This window comes from Triturus cristatus, chromosome 2_2, assembly GCF_964204655.1.
Source record: "Triturus cristatus chromosome 2_2, aTriCri1.1, whole genome shotgun sequence".
Taxonomy (NCBI): domain Eukaryota; kingdom Metazoa; phylum Chordata; class Amphibia; order Caudata; family Salamandridae; genus Triturus; species Triturus cristatus.
Window position 1 is genome coordinate 1,269,701,092 of NC_140582.1, and position 21,531 is coordinate 1,269,722,622.

The 21,531-nt window shown below is 56.2% G+C and overlaps 1 protein-coding gene across 1 annotated transcript in view; it reads left to right on the forward strand.

Moving 5' to 3' along the window:
- Positions 1–21,531, forward strand: part of LOC146863571 (uncharacterized) — a 112,495-nt gene that overhangs the window by 73,595 nt on the left and 17,369 nt on the right. The gene's annotated exons all lie outside the window — the stretch shown is intronic.

The window sequence follows — 21,531 nt, forward strand, 5'->3', positions numbered from 1 at the left end:
AAGCGACCTTTTTTTTTTTAAATGGTGTAAATCCGTTCAGTAGTTTCCGAGATATTAAAGGAAAAAAATCTTAATATATCTGGGTGGCACCTAACTACACAAGCACAAGCTTGGCTCTAATTGGCTGCCAACACTTCAATTCAGGAAGTGTTGGCAGCCATCTTGGTGCAATGCTTTTTAGGTCTCGCCTAGTGACGCAGCACATGTGCTGCGCACTGCACAAACACCACTTCACTGCGCTAAACCCTAAAACACTACCCCAGCACGACCGCCTACAATGCATGAACACCACTGCACTGCCCTAAACCCTGAAACACTACCCCCAGCACGACCCCCTATACTGCCCGAGCACCATTGCACTGCCCTAAACCCTGAAACACCACCCACAGCAAGCCCCCCTACACTGCCCTAACACCACTGCTCTACCCTAAACCCTCAAACACCACCCCCAACAAGACCCCTTACACTGCCCGAACACCACTGCCCTAAACCCTGAAACACCACCCCCAGTAAGACCCCCTACACTGCCCGAACACCACTGCACTGCCCTAAACCTTGAAACACCAGCCACAGCACGGCCCCTTACACAGCCCAAACACCACTGCTCTGCCCAAGACCCTAAAACACCAGCCCCAGCACGATCCCCTACACTGCCAGAACACAAGTGCACTGCCCTAAACCCTGAAACACCAGCCCCACCACGACCCCCTACACTGCCCGAACATAACTGCACTGTCCTAAACCCTGAAACACCAACCCCACCACGACCCCCTACACTGCCCGAACACCACTGCACTGCCCTCAACCCTGAAACACCAGCCCCAGCATGACCCCCTACACTGCTCGAACACCACTGCACTGCCCTAAACCCTGAAACACCAGCCCCAGCATGACCCCCTACACTGCCCGAACACCACTGCACTTCCCTAAACCCTGAAACACCACCCACAGCAACACCCCTACACTGCCTGAACACCAATGCCCTAAACCCTGAAACACCACCCCCAGCAAGACCCAACTACACTATCCAAAAACCACTACCCTAAACCCTGAAACACCACCCCCAGCAGGCCACCCTACACTGCCCAAACACCACTGCACTGCCCTAAACCCAGAAACACCCCCCCCTGCACGACCCCTACACTGCCTGAACACCACTGCACTGCCCTAAACCCTGAAACACCACCCCCAGCATGACCCCCTACACTGCACGAACACCACTGCACTGCTGTAAATCCTGAAACACCACCCCCAGCAAGACCCCCTACACTGCCCGAACACCACTGCCCTAAACCCTGAAACACCACACCCAGCAAAACCCCTACTCTGCCCGAACACCACTGCACTGCCCGAAACCCTGAAACACTAGCCCCAGCACAACCCCCTACACTGCCCGAACACCACTGCACTGCCTTTAACCCTGAAACACCAGCCCCAGCACGACCCCCTACACTGCCGAAACACAACTGCATTGCCCTAAACCCTGAAACACCACCCCCAGCATGACCCCCTACACTGCACGAACACCACTGCACTGCCCTAAATCCTGAAACACCACCCCCAGCAAGACCCCCTACACTGCCCGAACACCACTGCCCTAAACCCTGAAACACCACACCCAGCAAAACCCCTACTCTGCCCGAACACCACTGCACTGCCCGAAACCCTGAAACACTAGCCCCAGCACAACCCCCTACACTGCCCGAACACCACTGCACTGCCCTAAACCCTGAAACACCACCCCCAGCACGACCACCTACACTGCCAGAACAAAACTGCACTGGCCTAAAACACCACCCCTGCACGACCCTATACAATGCCCACAGACCACTGCACTGCCCTAAACCCTGAAACACCACCCCCGCACAACCCCTACACTACACAAACACCACTGCACTACCCTGACCCCTAAAACACTACCCCCAGCACGACCCCCTACACTACACAAACACCACTGCAGTACCCTAAACCCTAAATCTACCCCAAGGATGACCCCCCTACACTACACAAACATCACTGCTCTACCCTAAACCCTAAAACACTACAACCAGCACGGCCCCCTACACTACACAAACACCAGTGCACTACCCTAAACCCTGAAACACCAGCCCTTGCACGACCCCCCACACTGCCCGAACACTACTGCACTGCCCTAAACCCTGAAACACCAGCCTCAGCTCGCCCCCGTACACTGCCCGAATACCACTGCACTGCCCTAAGCCCTGAAACACCAGTCCCAGCACGACCCCCTTGACTGCCCGAACACCACTGCACTGCCCTAAACCCTGAAACACCACCCCCAGCAAGATCCCCTACACTGCCCAAACACCACTGCCCTAAACCCTGAAACACCACCCCCAGGAAGACCCCCTACACAGCCCGAACACCACTGCCCTAAACCCTGAAACACCATTCCCAGCAAGACCCCCTACACTGCCCGAACACCACTGCACTGCCCTAAATCCTGAAACACCACCCCCTACATGACCCCCTACACTGCCCGAACACCACTGCACTGCTCTAAACCCTGAAACACCACCCCCAGCATGACCCCAACACTGCCGAACACCACTGCACTGCCCTAAACCCTGAAACACCACTCCTGCATGACCCCCTACACTGCCCGAACACCACTGCACTGCTCTAAACCCTGAAACACCACCCCCAGCATGACCCCAACACTGCCGAACACCACTGCACTGCCATATACCCTGAAACTCCACCCCCAGCACGACCCCCTACACTGCCCGAACACCACTGCACTGCCCATAACCCTGAAACACCACCCCCAGCACGACCCTCTACACTGCCCGAACAAAACTGCACTTCCCTAAACCCTGAAACACCACCCCCCGCACGACCCCCTACACTGCCCGAACAAAACTGCACTTCCTTAAACCCTGAAACACCACCCTGCACGACCCCATACAACACCCGAACACCATTGCACTGACCTAAACCCTGAAACACCAACCCCCGCACAAACCCCTACACTGCCAGAACACCACAGCACTGCCCTAAACCCTAATACACCACCCCCGACAAGACCCCCTACACTGCCAAAACACCACTGCACTATCCTAAACACTAAATCTACCCCCAGCACGACCCCCTACACTACCCAAACACCACTGCACTACCATAAACCCTAAATCTACCCCCAGCACAACCCCCTACACTATCCAAACAACACTGCACAACCCTAAACCCTAAATCTACCCTCAGCACGACCCCCTACACTACCCTAACACCACTGCAGTGCCCTAAACACTAAAACAGTTACCCCAGCACGACCCCCTACACTACACAAACACCACTGCACTACCCTAAACCCTAAATCTACCCCAAGCACAACCCCCTACACTACACAAACATCACTGCACTACCCTAAATCCTTAAACACTACCCCAGCACGACCCACTACACTACCCAAACACCAATGCACTACCCTAAACCCTAAAACACTACCCCCAGCACGACCCCCTACACTACACAAACACCACTGCAGTGCCCTAAACCCTAAAACACTACCCCCAGCACGACCTCCTACACTACACAAACACCACTGCACTGCACTGCCCTAAACCCTGAAACACCACCCCCAGCACGACCCCCTACACTGCCGGAACACAACTGCACTGCCCTAAACCCTGAAACACCACCCCCCACACGACCCCCTACACTGCCTGAACACCACTGCACTGCCCTAAACCCTGAAACACCACCCCCGCACGACCCCCTACACTGCCCGAACACCACTGCACTGACGTAAACCCTGAAACACCAGCCTCAGCATGACCCCCTACACTGCCCGAACACTACTGCACTGCCCTAAACCCTGAAACACCAAACCCAGCAAGACCCCCTACACTGCCCGGACACCACTGCCCTAAACTCAGAAACACCACCCCCAGCAAGACCGCCCACACTGCCCGAACAACACTGTCCTAAACCCTGAAAAACCACCCACAGCAAGACCCCCTACACTACCTGTACACCACTGCACTGCCCTAAACCCTGAAACACCACCCCCTGCATGACCCCCTACACTGCCAGAGCACCACTGCACTGCCCTAAACCGTGAAACACCACCCCCAGCATGACCCATTACACTGCCCAAACACCACTGCACTGCTCTAAACCATGAACACCACCCCCAGCACGACCCCCTACTCCACCCAAACACCACTGCTCTGCCCTAAACCTTAAAACACCACCCCCAGCAGAACCCCCTAAACTGCCCGAACACCACTGCTCTGCCCTATACCCAAAAACACCAGCCCCAGCACGACCTCCTACACTGCCCGAACACCACTGCACTGCCCTAAACCCTAAAACACCAGCCTCAGCTCGACCCCCTACACTGCCGGAACACCACTGCACTGCCCTAAACCCTGATACACCACCCCCAGGACGACCCCCTACACTGCCCGAACACCACTGCACTGCCCTAAACCCTGAAACACAACCCCCAGCACAACCCCCTACACTTCCCGAACACCACTGCACTGCCCGAAACCCTGAAACACCACCCCCAGCATGACCTCCTGCACTGCCCAATCACCACTGCACTGCCCTAAACCCTGAAACACCAGCCCCAGCATGACCTCCTTCTCTGCCCTAACACCACTGCACTGCCCTAAACCCTGAAACACTGTCCCCTGCATGATCCCCTACACTGCCCGAACACCACTGCACTGCCCTAAACCCTGAAACTCCACCCCCCTGCATGACCCCCTACACTGCCCGAACACCACTGCACTGCCCTAAACTGTGAAACACCACCCCCCTGCACGACCCCCTACACTGCCCGAAAACTACTGCACTGCCGTAAACCCTAAAACACCAGCCCCAGCAAGACCTCCTACACTGCCCAAACACCACTGCCCTAAACCCTGAAACACCACCCCCTGCACGATCCCCTACACTGCTTGAACACCACTGCACTGCCCTAAACCCTGAAACACCACCCCCTTGCATGACCCCTTACACTGCCTGAACACCACTGCCCTGCTCTAAACCCTAAAACACCACTCCAAGCAAGACCCCCTACACTACACAAACACCACTCCTCTTCCCTAAACCCTAAAACACCACCCCCAGCAGAACCCCCTACACTGCCCGAACACCACTGCTCTGCCCTAAACCCAAAAACACCAGCCCCAGCACGACCTCCTACCCTGCCCGAACACCACTGCACTGCCCTAAACCCTAAAACACCAGCCCCAGCACGACCCCCTACACTGTCCGAACACCACTGCACTGCCCTAAATCCTGAAACACCACCCCCAGCACGACCCCCTACACTTATCGAACACCACTGCACTGCCCTAAACCCTGAAACACCACCCCCAGCACGAACCCCTACACTGCGGGAACACCACTGCACTGCCCTAAACCCTGATACACCACCCCCAGCACGACCCCCTACACTGCCCGAACACCACTGCACTGCCCTAAACCCTGAAACACCACCCCCAGCACAACCCCCTACACTGCCCGAACACCACTGCACTGCCCTAAACCCTGAAACACCACCCCCAGCACGACCCCCTACACTGCCAGAACACGACTGCACTGTCCTAAACCCTGAAACACCACCCCCAGCATGACCACCTGCACTGCCCAATCACCACTGCACTGCCCTAAACCCTGAAACACCACCCCCAGCAAGACCCCCTACACTGCCCGAACACCACTGCCCTAAACCCTGAAACACCACACCCAGCAAAACCCCTACTCTGCCCGAACACCACTGCACTGCCCGAAACCCTGAAACACTAGCCCCAGCACAACCCCCTACACTGCCCGAACACCACTGCACTGCCTTTAACCCTGAAACACCATCCCCAGCACGACCCCCTACACTGCCGAAACACGACTGCATTGCCCTAAACCCTGAAACACCAGCCCCAGCATGACCCCCTACACTGCCCGAACACCACTGTACTGCCCTAAACCCTGAAACACCAGCCCCAGCACGACCATCTACACTGCCTGAACACCACTGCACTGCCCTAAACCCTGAAACTCTACCTGCAGCACGACCCCCTACACTGCCCAAACACCACTGCACTGCCCTAAACCCTGAAACACCACCCCCAGCACGACCACCTACACTGCCAGAACAAAACTGCACTAGCCTAAAACACCACCCCTGCACGACCCCATACAATGCCCACAGACCACTGCACTGCCCTAAACCCTGAAACACCACCCCCGCACAACCCCTACTCTACACAAACACCACTGCACTACCCTGAACCCTAAACACTACCCCCAGCACGACCCCCTACACTACACAAACACCACTGCAGTACCCTAAACCCTAAATCTACCCCAAGGATGACCCCCCTACACTACACAAACATCACTGCTCTACCCTAAACCCTAAAACACTACAACCAGCACGGCCCCCTACACTACACAAACACCAGTGCACTACCCTAAACCCTGAAACACCAGCCCTTGCACGACCCCCCACACTGCCCGAACACCACTGCACTGCCCTAAACCCTGAAACACCAGCCTCAGCTCGCCCCCGTACACTGCCCGAATACCACTGCACTGCCCTAAGCCCTGAAACACCAGTCCCAGCACGACCCCCTTGACTGCCCGAACACCACTGCACTGTCCTAAACCCTGAAACACCACCCCCAGCAAGATCCCCTACACTGCCCAAACACCACTGCCCTAAACCCTGAAACACCACCCCCAGGAAGACCCCCTACACAGCCCAAACACCACTGCCCTAAACCCTGAAACACCATTCCCAGCAAGACCCCTTACACTGCCCGAACACCACTGCACTGCCCTAAATCCTGAAACACCACCCCCTACATGACCCCCTACACTGCCCGAGCACCAATGCACTGCCCTCAACCCTGAAACACCACTCCTGCATGACCCCCTACACACACCACCCTGCACGACCCCATACAACACCCGAACACCATTGCACTGACCTAAAGCCTGAAACACCACCCCCCGCACAAACCCCATACAATGCCCACAGAAGACTGCACTGCCCTAAACCTCGAAACACCACCCCCGCACAACCCCTACACTACACAAACACCACTGCACTACCCTGAACCCTAAACACTACCCCCAGCACGACCCCCTACACTACACAAACACCACTGCAGTACCCTAAACCCTAAATCTACCCCAAGGATAACCCCCCTACACTACACAAACATCACTGCTCTACCCTAAACCCTAAAACACTACAACCAGCACGGCCCCCTACACTACACAAACACCAGTGCACTACCCTAAACCCTGAAACACCAGCCCTTGCACGACCCCCCACACTGCCCGAACACCACTGCACTGCCCTAAACCCTGAAACACCAGCCTCAGCTCGCCCCCGTACACTGCCCGAATACCACTGCACTGCCCTAAGCCCTGAAACACCAGTCCCAGCACGACCCCCTTGACTGCCCGAACACCACTGCACTGCCCTAAACCCTGAAACACCACCCCCAGCAAGATCCCCTACACTGCCCAAACACCACTGCCCTAAACCCTGAAACAGCATTCCCAGCAAGACCCCTTACACTGCCCGAACACCACTGCACTGCCCTAAATCCTGAAACACCACCCCCTACATGACCCCCTACACTGCCCGAGCACCAATGCACTGCACTCAACCCTGAAACACCACTCCTGCATGACCCCCTACACACACCACCCTGCACGACCCCATACAACACCCGAACACCATTGCACTGACCTAAAGCCTGAAACACCACCCCCGCACAAACCCCTACACTGCCAGAACACCACAGCACTGCCCTAAACCCTAATACACCACCCCCGACAAGACCCCCTACACTGCCAAAACACCACTGCACTATCTTAAACACTAAATCTACCCCCAGCACGACCCCCTACACTACCCAAACACCACTGCACTACCATAAACCCTAAATCTACCCCCAGCACAACCCCCTACACTATCCAAACAACACTGCACTACCCTAAACCCTAAATCTACCCTCAGCACGACCCCCTACACTACCCTAACACCACTGCAGTGCCCTAAACACTAAAACAGTTACCCCAGCACGACCCCCTACACTACACAAACACCACTGCACTACCCTAAACCCTAAATCTACCCCAAGAACAACCCCCTACACTACACAAACATCACTGCACTACCCTAAACCCTTAAACACTACCCCAGCACGACCCTCTACACTACCCAAACACCAATGCACTACCCTAAACCCTAAAACACTACCCCCAGCACGACCCCCTACACTAAACAAACACCACTGCAGTGCCCTAAACCCTAAAACACTACCCCCAGCACGACCTCCTACACTACACAAACACCACTGCACTACCCTAAACCCTAAATCTACCCCAATCACGACCCCCTACACTACACAAACACCACTGCACTGCCCTAAACCCTGAAACACCACCCCCAGCACGACCCCCTACACTGCCGGAACACCACTGCACTGCCCTAAACCCTGAAACACCACCCCCCACACGACCCCCTACACTGCCTGAACACCACTGCACTGCCCTAAACCCTGAAACACCACCCCCGCACGACCCCCTACACTGCCCGAACACCACTGCACTGACGTAAACCCTGAAACACCAGCCCCAGCATGACCCCCTACACTGCCCGAACACTACTGCACTGCCCTAAACCCTGAAACACCACACCCAGCAAGACCCCCTACACTGCCCGGACACCACTGCCCTAAACTCAGAAACACCACCCCCAGCAAGACCCCCCACACTGCCTGAACAACACTGTCCTAAACCCTGAAAAACCACCCACAGCAAGACCCCCTACACTACCTGAACACCACTGCACTGCCCTAAACCCTGAAACACCACCCCCTGCATGACCCCCTACACTGCCAGAGCACCACTGCACTGCCCTAAACCGTGAAACACCACCCCCAGCATGACCCATTACACTGCCCAAACACCACTGCACTGCTCTAAACCATGAACACCACCCCCAGCACGACCCCCTACTCCACCCAAACACCACTGCTCTGCCCTAAACCTTAAAACACCACCCCCAGCAGAACCCCCTAAACTGCCCGAACACCACTGCTCTGCCCTAAACCCAAAAACACCAGCCCCAGCACGACCTCCTACACTGCCCGAACACCACTGCACTGCCCTAAACCCTAAAACACCCACCTCAGCTCGACCCCCTACACTGCCGAACACCACTGCACTGCCCTAAATCCTGAAACACCACCCCCAGCACGACCCCCTACACTTATCGAACACCACTGCACTGCCCTAAACCCTGAAACACCACCCCCAGCACGACCCCCTAAACTGCCGGAACACCACTGCACTGCCCTAAACCCTGATACACCACCCCCAGCACGACCCCCTACACTGCCCGAACACCACTGCACTGCCCTAAACCCTGAAACACCACCCCCAGCACAACCCCCTACACTTCCCGAACACCACTGCACTGCCCAAAACCCTGAAACACCACCCCCAGCATGACCTCCTGCACTGCTCAATCTTCACTGCACTGCCCTAAACCCTGAAACACCAGCCCCAGCATGACCTCCTTCTCTGCCCTAACACCACTGCACTGCCCTAAACCCTGAAACACTGTCCCCTGCATGATCCCCTACACTGCCCGAACACCACTGCACTGCCCTAAACCCTGAAACTCCACCCCCCTGCATGACCCCCTACACTGCCCGAACACCACTGCACTGCCCTAAACTGTGAAACACCACCCCCCTGCACGACCCCCTACACTGCCCGAAAACTACTGCACTGCCGTAAACCCTAAAACACCACCCCCAGCAAGACCCCCTACACTGCCCAAACACCACTGCCCTAAACCCTGAAACACCACCCCCTGCACGATCCCCTACACTGCTTGAACACCACTGCACTGCCCTAAACCCTGAAACACCACCCCCTTGCATGACCCCTTACACTGCCTGAACACCACTGCCCTGCCCTAAACCCTGAAACACCACTCCAAGCAAGACCCCCTATACTACACAAACACCACTCCTCTGCCCTAAACCCTAAAACACCACCCCCAGCAGAACCCCCTACACTGCCCGAACACCACTGCTCTGCCCTAAACCCAAAAACACCAGCCCCAGCACGACCTCCTACCCTGCCCGAACACCACTGCACTGCCCTAAACCCTAAAACACCAGCCCCAGCACGACCCCCTACACTGTCCGAACACCACTGCACTGCCCTAAATCCTGAAACACCACCCCAGCACGACCCCCTACACTTATCGAACACCACTGCACTGCCCTAAACCCTGAAACACCACCCCCAGCACGAACCCCTACACTGCGGGAACACCACTGCACTGCCCTAAACCCTGATACACCACCCCCAGCACGACCCCCTACACTGCCCGAACACCACTGCACTGCCCTAAACCCTGAAACACCACCCCCAGCACAACCCCCTACACTGCCCGAACACCACTGCACTGCCCTAAACCCTGAAACACCACCCCAAGCACGACCCCCTACACTGCCAGAACACGACTGCACTGTCCTAAACCCTGAAACACCACCCCCAGCATGACCTCCTGCACTGCCCAATCACCACTGCACTGCCCTAAATTCTGAATCACCAGCCCCAGCATGACCCCCTACACTGCCCTAACACCACTGCACTTCCCTAAACCCTGAAACACCACCCCCAGCAAGACCCCCTACACTGCCCGAACACCACTGCCCTAAACCCTGAAACACCACACCCAGCAAAACCCCTACTCTGCCCGAACACCACTGCACTGCCCGAAACCCTGAAACACTAGCCCCAGCACAACCCCCTACACTGCTCGAACACCACTGCACTGCCTTTAACCCTGAAACACCATCCCCACCACGACCCCCTACACTGCCGAAACACGACTGCATTGCCCTAAACCCTGAAACACCAGCCCCAGCATGACCCCCTACACTGCCCGAACACCACTGTACTGCCCTAAACCCTGAAACACCAGCCTCAGCGCGTCCACCTACACTGCCTGAACACCACTGCACTGCCCTAAACCCTGAAACTCCACCTGCAGCACGACCCCCTACACTGCCCGAACACCACTGCACTGCCCTAAACCCTGAAACACCACCCCCAGCACGACCACCTACACTGCCAGAACAAAACTGCACTGGCCTAAAACACCACCCCTGCACGACCCCATACAATGCCCACAGACCACTGCACTGCCCTAAACCCTGAAACACCACCCCCGCACAACCCCTACACTACACAAACACCACTGCACTACCCTGAACCCTAAAACACTACCCCCAGCACGACCCCCTACACTACACAAACACCACTGCAGTACCCTAAACCCTAAATCTACCCCAAGGATGACCCCCCTACACTACACAAACATCACTGCTCTACCCTAAATCCTAAAACACTACAACCAGCACGTCCCCCTACACTACACAAACACCAGTGCACTACCCTAAACCCTGAAACACCAGCCCTTGCACGACCCCCCACACTGCCCGAACACCACTGCACTGCCCTAAACCCTGAAACACCAGCCTCAGCTCGCCCCCGTACACTGCCCGAATACCACTGCACTGCCCTAAGCCCTGAAACACCAGTCCCAGCACGACCCCCTTGACTGCCCGAGCACCACTGCACTGCCCTAAACCCTGAAACACCACCCCCAGCAAGATCCCCTACACTGCCCAAACACCACTGCCCTAAACCCTGAAACACCACCCCCAGGAAGACCCCCTACACAGCCCGAACACCACTGCCCTAAACCCTGAAACACCATTCCCAGCAAGACCCCCTACACTGCCCGAACACCACTGCACTGCCCTAAATCCTGAAACACCACCCCCTACATGACCCCCTACACTGCCCGAGCACTACTGCACTGCCCTAAACCCTGAAACACCACTCCTGCATGACCCCCTACACTGCCCGAACACGACTGCACTGCTCTAAACCCTGAAACACCACCCCCAGCATGACCCCAACACTGCCGAACACCACTGCACTGCCATATACCCTGAAACCCCACCCCCAGCACGACCCCCTACACTGCCCGAACACCACTGCACTGCCCTAAACCCTGAAACACCACCACCAGCACGACCCTCTACACTGTCCGAACAAAACTGCACTTCCCTAAACCCTGAAACACCACCCCCCGCACGACCCCTTACACTGCCCGAACAAAACTGCACTTCCCTAAACCCTGAAACACCACCCTGCACGACCCCATACAACACCCGAACACCATTGCACTGACCTAAACCCTGAAACACCACCCCCCGCACAAACCCCTACACTGCCAGAACACCACAGCACTGCCCTAAACCCTGATACACCACCCCCGACAAGACCCCCTACACTGCCAAAACACCACTGCACTATCCTAAACACTAAATCTACCCCCAGCACGACCCCCTACACTACCCAAACACCACTGCACTACCATAAACCCTAAGTCTACCCCCAGCACAACCCCCTACACTATCCAAACAACACTGCACTACCCTAAACCCTAAATCTACCCTCAGCACGACCCCCTACACTACCCTAACACCACTGCAGTGCCCTAAACACTAAAACAGTTACACCAGCACGACCCCCTACACTACACAAACACCACTGCACTACCCTAAACCCTAAATCTACCCCAAGCACAACCCCCTACACTACACAAACATCACTGCACTACCCTAAACCCGTAAACACTACCCCAGCACGACCCCCTACACTACCCAAACACCAATGCACTACCCTAAACCCTAAAACACTACCCCCAGCACGACCCCCTACACTACACAAACACCACTGCAGTGCCCTAAACCCTAAAACACTACCCCCAGCACGACCTCCTACACTACACAAACACCACTGCACTACCCTAAACCCTAAATCTACCCCAATCACGACCCCTATACTACACAATCACCACTGCACTGCCCTAAACCCTGAAACACCACCCCCAGCACGACCCCCTACACTGCCGGAACACCACTGCACTGCCCTAAACCCTGAAACACCCCCCCCACATGACCCCCTACACTGCCTGAACACCACTGCACTGCCCTAAACCCTGAAACACCACCCCCGCAGGACCCCCTACACTGCCCGAACACCACTGCACTGACGTAAACCCTGAAACACCAGCCCCAGCATGACCCCCTACACTGCCCGAACACTAATGCACTGCCCTAAACCCTGAAACACCACACCCAGCAAGACCCCCTACACTGCCCGGACACCACTGCCCTAAACTCTGAAACACCACCCCCAGCAAGACCCCCCACACTGCCCGAACAACACTGTCCTAAACCCTGAAACACCAACGACAGCAAGACCCCCTACACTACCTGAACACCACTGCACTGCCCTAAACCCTGAAACACCACCCCCTGCATGACCCCCTACACTGCCAGAGCACCACTGCACTGCCCTAAACCCTGAAACACCACCCCCAGCATGACCCATTACACTGCCCAAACACCACTGCACTGCTCTAAACCATGAACACCACCCCCAGCACGACCCCCTACTCTACCCAAACACCACAGCTCTTCCCTAAACCTTAAAACACCACCCCCAGCAGAACCCCCTAAACTGCCCGAACACCACTGCTCTGCCCTAAACCCAAAAACACCAGCCCCAGCACGACCTCCTACACTGCCCGAACACCACTGCACTGCCCTAAACCCTAAAACACCAGCCTCAGCTCGACCCCCTACACTGCCGAACACCACTGCACTGCCCTAAATCCTGAAACACCACCCCCAGCACGACCCCCTACACTTATCGAACACCACTGCACTGCCCTAAACCCTGAAACACCACCCCCAGCACGACCCCCTAAACTGCCGGAACACCACTGCACTGCCCTAAACCCTGATACACCACCCCCAGCACGACCCCCTACACTGCCCGAACACCACTGCACTGCCCTAAACCCTGAAACACCACCCCCAGCACAACCCCCTACACTTCCCGAACACCACTGCACTGCCCGAAACCCTGAAACACCACCCCCAGCATGACCTCCTGCACTGCCCAATCACCACTGCACTGCCCTAAACCCTGAAACACCAGCCCCAGCATGACCTCCTACACTGCCCTAACACCACTGCACTGCCCTAAACCCTGAAACACTGTCCCCTGCATGATCCCCTACACTGCCCGAACACCACTGCACTGCCCTAAACCCTGAAACTCCACCCCCCTGCATGACCCCCTACACTGCCCGAACACCACTGCACTGCCCTAAACTGTGAAACACCACCCCCCTGCACGACCCCCTACACTGCCCGAAAACTACTGCACTGCCGTAAACCCTAAAACACCACCCCCAGCAAGACCCCCTACACTGCCCAAACACCACTGCCCTAAACCCTGAAACACCACCCCCTGCACGATCCCCTACACTGCTTGAACACCACTGCACTGCCCTAAACCCTGAAACACCACCCCCTTGCATGACCCCTTACACTGCCTGAACACCACTGCCCTGCCCTAAACCCTGAAACACCACTCCAAGCAAGACCCCCTATACTACACAAACACCACTCCTCTGCCCTAAACCCTAAAACACCACCCCCAGCAGAACCCCCTACACTGCCCGAACACCACTGCTCTGCCCTAAACCCAAAAACACCAGCCCCAGCACGACCTCCTACCCTGCCCGAACACCACTGCACTGCCCTAAACCCTAAAACACCAGCCCCAGCACGACCCCCTACACTGTCCGAACACCACTGCACTGCCCTAAATCCTGAAACACCACCCCAGCACGACCCCCTACACTTATCGAACACCACTGCACTGCCCTAAACCCTGAAACACCACCCCCAGCACGAACCCCTACACTGCGGGAACACCACTGCACTGCCCTAAACCCTGATACACCACCCCCAGCACGACCCCCTACACTGCCCGAACACCACTGCACTGCCCTAAACCCTGAAACACCACCCCCAGCACAACCCCCTACACTGCCCGAACACCACTGCACTGCCCTAAACCCTGAAACACCACCCCCAGCACGACCCCCTACACTGCCAGAACACGACTGCACTGTCCTAAACCCTGAAACACCACCCCCAGCATGACCTCCTGCACTGCCCAATCACCACTGCACTGCCCTAAATTCTGAATCACCAGCCCCAGCATGACCCCCTACACTGCCCTAACACCACTGCACTTCCCTAAACCCTGAAACACCACCCCCAGCAAGACCCCCTACACTGCCCGAACACCACTGCCCTAAACCCTGAAACACCACACCCAGCAAAACCCCTACTCTGCCCGAACACCACTGCACTGCCCGAAACCCTGAAACACTAGCCCCAGCACAACCCCCTACACTGCTCGAACACCACTGCACTGCCTTTAACCCTGAAACACCATCCCCAGCACGACCCCCTACACTGCCGAAACACGACTGCATTGCCCTAAACCCTGAAACACCAGCCCCAGCATGACCCCCTACACTGCCCGAACACCACTGTACTGCCCTTAACCCTGAAACACCAGCCCCAGCGCGTCCACCTACACTGCCTGAACACCACTGCACTGCCCTAAACCCTGAAACTCCACCTGCAGCACGACCCCCTACACTGCCCGAACACCACTGCACTGCCCTAAACCCTGAAACACCACCCCCAGCACGACCACCTACACTGCCAGAACAAAACTGCACTGGCCTAAAACACCACCCCTGCACGACCCCATACAATGCCCACAGACCACTGCACTGCCCTAAACCCTGAAACACCACCCCCGCACAACCCCTACACTACACAAACACCACTGCACTACCCTGAACCCTAAAACACTACCCCCAGCACGACCCCCTACACTACACAAACACCACTGCAGTACCCTAAACCCTAAATCTACCCCAAGGATGACCCCCCTACACTACACAAACATCACTGCTCTACCCTAAATCCTAAAACACTACAACCAGCACGTCCCCCTACACTACACAAACACCAGTGCACTACCCTAAACCCTGAAACACCAGCCCTTGCACGACACCCCACACTGCCCGAACACCACTGCACTGCCCTAAACCCTGAAACACCAGCCTCAGCTCGCCCCCGTACACTGCCCGAATACCACTGCACTGCCCTAAGCCCTGAAACACCAGTCCCAGCACGACCCCCTTGACTGCCCGAGCACCACTGCACTGCCCTAAACCCTGAAACACCACCCCCAGCAAGATCCCCTACACTGCCCAAACACCACTGCCCTAAACCCTGAAACACCACCCCCAGGAAGACCCCCTACACAGCCCGAACACCACTGCCCTAAACCCTGAAACACCATTCCCAGCAAGACCCCCTACACTGCCCGAACACCACTGCACTGCCCTAAATCCTGAAACACCACCCCCTACATGACCCCCTACACTGCCCGAGCACTACTGCACTGCCCTAAACCCTGAAACACCACTCCTGCATGACCCCCTACACTGCCCGAACACGACTGCACTGCTCTAAACCCTGAAACACCACCCCCAGCATGACCCCAACACTGCCGAACACCACTGCACTGCCATATACCCTGAAACCCCACCCCCAGCACGACCCCCTACACTGCCCGAACACCACTGCACTGCCCTAAACCCTGAAACACCACCACCAGCACGACCCTCTACACTGCCCGAACAAAACTGCACTTCCCTAAACCCTGAAACACCACCCCCCGCACGACCCCTTACACTGCCCGAACAAAACTGCACTTCCCTAAACCCTGAAACACCACCCTGCACGACCCCATACAACACCCGAACACCATTGCACTGACCTAAACCCTGAAACACCACCCCCCGCACAAACCCCTACACTGCCAGAACACCACAGCACTGCCCTAAACCCTGATACACCACCCCCGACAAGACCCCCTACACTGCCAAAACACCACTGCACTATCCTAAACACTAAATCTACCCCCAGCACGACCCCCTACACTACCCAAACACCACTGCACTACCATAAACCCTAAGTCTACCCCCAGCACAACCCCCTACACTATCCAAACAACACTGCACTACCCTAAACCCTAAATCTACCCTCAGCACGACCCCCTACACTACCCTAACACCACTGCAGTGCCCTAAACACTAAAACAGTTACACCAGCACGACCCCCTACACTACACAAACACCACTGCACTACCCTAAACCCTAAATCTACCCCAAGCACAAGCCCCTACACTACACAAACATCACTGCACTACCCTAAACCCGTAAACACTACCCCAGCACGACCCCTACACTACCCAAACACCAATGCACTACCCTAAACCCTAAAACACTACCCCCAGCACGACCCCCTACACTACACAAACACCACTGCAGTGCCCTAAACCCTAAAACACTACCCCCAGCACGACCTCCTACACTACACAAACACCACTGCACTACCCTAAACCCTAAATCTACCCCAATCACGACCCCTACACTACACAATCACCACTGCACTGCCCTAAACCCTGAAACACCACCCCCAGCACGACCCCCTACACTGCCGGAACACCACTGCACTGCCCTAAACCCTGAAACACCCCCCCCACACGACCCCCTACACTGCCTGAACACCACTGCACTGCCCTAAACCCTGAAACACCACCCCCGCAGGACCCCCTACACTGCCCGAACACCACTGCACTGACGTAAACCCTGAAACACCAGCCCCAGCATGACCCCCTACACTGCCCGAACACTAATGCACTGCCCTAAACCCTGAAACACCACACCCAGCAAGACCCCCTACACTGCCCGGACACCACTGCCCTAAACTCTGAAACACCACCCCCAGCAAGACCCCCCACACTGCCCGAACAACACTGTCCTAAACCCTGAAACACCAACGACAGCAAGACCCCCTACACTACCTGAACACCACTGCACTGCCCTAAACCCTGAAACACCACCCCCTGCATGACCCCCTACACTGCCAGAGCACCACTGCACTGCCCTAAACCCTGAAACACCACCCACAGCATGACCCATTACACTGCCCAAACACCACTGCACTGCTCTAAACCATGAACACCACCCCCAGCACGACCCCCTACTCTACCCAAACACCACAGCTCTTCCCTAAACCTTAAAACACCACCCCCAGCAGAACCCCCTAAACTGCCCGAACACCACTGCTCTGCCCTAAACCCAAAAACACCAGCCCCAGCACGACCTCCTACACTGCCCGAACACCACTGCACTGCCCTAAACCCTAAAACACCAGCCTCAGCTCGACCCCCTACACTGCCGAACACCACTGCACTGCCCTAAATCCTGAAACACCACCCCCAGCACGACCCCCTACACTTATCGAACACCACTGCACTGCCCTAAACCCTGAAACACCACCCCCAGCACGACCCCCTAAACTGCCGGAACACCACTGCACTGCCCTAAACCCTGATACACCACCCCCAGCACGACCCCCTACACTGCCCGAACACCACTGCACTGCCCTAAACCCTGAAACACCACCCCCAGCACAACCCCCTACACTTCCCGAACACCACTGCACTGCCCGAAACCCTGAAACACCACCCCCAGCATGACCTCCTGCACTGCCCAATCACCACTGCACTGCCCTAAACCCTGAAACACCAGCCCCAGCATGACCTCCTACACTGCCCTAACACCACTGCACTGCCCTAAACCCTGAAACACTGTCCCCTGCATGATCCCCTACACTGCCCGAACACCACTACACTGCCCTAAACCCTGAAACTCCACCCCCCTGCATGACCCCCTACACTGCCCGAACACCACTGCACTGCCCTAAACTGTGAAACACCACCCCCCTGCACGAACCCCTACACTGCCCGAAAACTACTGAACTGCCGTAAACCCTAAAACACCACCCCCAGCAAGACCCCCTACACTGCCCAAACACCACTGCCCTAAACCCTGAAATACCACCCCCTGCACGATCCCCTACACTGCCCGAACACCACTGCACTGCCCTAAACCCTGAAATACCACCCCCTTGCATGGCCCCTTACACTGCCTGAACACCACTGCCCTGCCCTAAACCCTGAAACACCACCCCCAGCAAGACCCCCTACACTACACAAACACCACTGCACTGCCCTAAATGCTGAAACTCTACCCCCAGCACGACCCCCTACACTGCCCGAACACCACTGAACTGCCCTAAGCCCTGAAACACTAGACCCAGCACGACCCCCTACACTGCCTGAACACCACTGCACTGCCCTAAACCCTGAAACACCACCCCAGCACGACCCCCTACAATGCCCGAACACCACTGCACTGCCCTAAGCCCAGAAACACTAGCCCCAGCATGACCCCCTACCCTTATGCAGTTTTCCCCATACTTGGTCATCTTTCGTACTTGGGACAGGGGCTTTCGCATTCACTTCTGTCCCATGCTATTCCTCTGGGCTTATGCGGAATGTTCCGTGTTTGTCATGTGGGTGTGTGATATCTTTGTATCAATCATGCTTAAACCAGGGAGCTCCACACCTGCGATATAAGGGTGGAGACGACCTGAGCATGCACTTCTCCACAATGCACAGCATGCTATTGTTTGTTCTGTTAATGTTCTTTGCTCTATCTTCCTATTTAGGTCGGTTTTTGTCCTGAAGGTATACTACATACCAGTGTGATATTTTGACGGGTACCGCATAACTCACAGATACTTGTCATGGACCCATACACAACTAGATTAGGACGCTGGTCCTGATGAACTGCCATGATCTTTTCAACAGTAACTAGGCAAGACATATCTGGAGCTTCCTTTAAAACATCAACTTGTGCTCGATAGGACCATTGTTTCCATTTCTAGCCAGCCTATGTTTTTAATCATAACAAGGGAACACGATTATTAACATTTCTTTGGGTTTTTCCAGCTGTTTTTACCTCACCTCTACACCAGTCTACTCACATTATCACACCCACACTGCACCTCACTCTTCTCATGGGGCAAAAAACAAATGAACTCCGGCAAAGTGCCCCCCTGTGGTCAGTGACAGCGCAATTAGGAGCTGCCCGATGATGAAGCATGACACCCCTCGGGTGTGTGATGGTGAAGCATGACACCCCTTGGGTGTGCGATGATGAAGCATGACACCCCTCGGGTGTGTGATGATGAAGCATGACACCCCTCGGGTGTGTGATGGTGAAGCATGACACCCCTTGGGTGTGTGATGATGAAGCATGACACCCCTTGGGTGTGTGATGGTGAAGCATGACACCCCTCGGGTGTGTGATGATGAAGCATGACACCCCTCGGGTGTGTGATGATGAAGCATGACACCCCTTGGGTGTGCGATGATGAAGCATGACACCCCTCGGGTGTGCGATGGTGAAGCATGACACCCCTCGGGTGTGCGATGGTGAAGCATGACACCCCTCGGGTGTGCGATGATGAAGCATGACACCCCTCGGGTGTGTGATGATGAAGCATGACACCCCTCGGGTGTGTGATGGTGAAGCATGACACCCCTCGGGTGTGTGATGATGAAGCATGACACCCCTTGGGTGTGTGATGGTGAAGCATGACACCCCTCGGGTGTGTGATGATGAAGCATGACACCCCTTGGGTGTGTGATGATGAAGCATGACACCCCTTGGGTGTGCGATGATGAAGCATGACACCCCTCGGGTGTGCGATGGTGAAGCATGACACCCCTCGGGTGTGCGATGGTGAAGCATGACACCCCTTGGGTGTGTGATGGTGAAGCATGACACCCCTCGGGTGTGCGATGGTGAAGCATGACACCCCTCGGGTGTGCGATGATGAAGCATGACACCCCTCGGGTGTGCGATGGTGAAGCATGACACCCCTCGGGTGTGTGATGGTGAAGCATGACACCCCTCGGGTGTGTGATGATGAAGCATGACACCCCTTGGGTGTGTGATGATGAAGCATGACACCCCTTGGGTGTGCGATGGTGAAGCATGACACCCCTCGGGTGTGTGATGGTGAAGCATGACACCCCTCGGGTGTGTGATGATGAAGCATGACACCCCTTGGGTGTGTGATGATGAAGCATGACACCCCTCGGGTGTGTGATGATGAAGCATGACACCCCTTGGGTGTGTGATGGTGAAGCATGACACCCCTCGGGTGTGTGATGATGAAGCATGACACCCCTTGGGTGTGTGATGGTGAAGCATGACACCCCTCGGGTGTGCGATGGTGAAGCATGACACCCCTTGGGTGTGTGATGGTGAAGCATGACACCCCTTGGGTGTGTGATGATGAAGCATGACACCCCTTGGGTGTGCGATGATGAAGCATGACACCCCTCGGGTGTGCGATGGTGAAGCATGACACCCCTCGGGTGTGCGATGGTGAAGCATGACACCCCTTGGGTGTGTGATGGTGAAGCATGACACCCCTTGGGTGTGTGATGGTGAAGCATGACACCCCTCTGGTGTGTGAGGGCCCTTGCTCCTGAGGGATCAGATCCCCGATCTGTCTCTTCAAGTAGGGTTGGACCTTTTCTTTCCCTCTTCTCTCAGGAACTGCACACCTT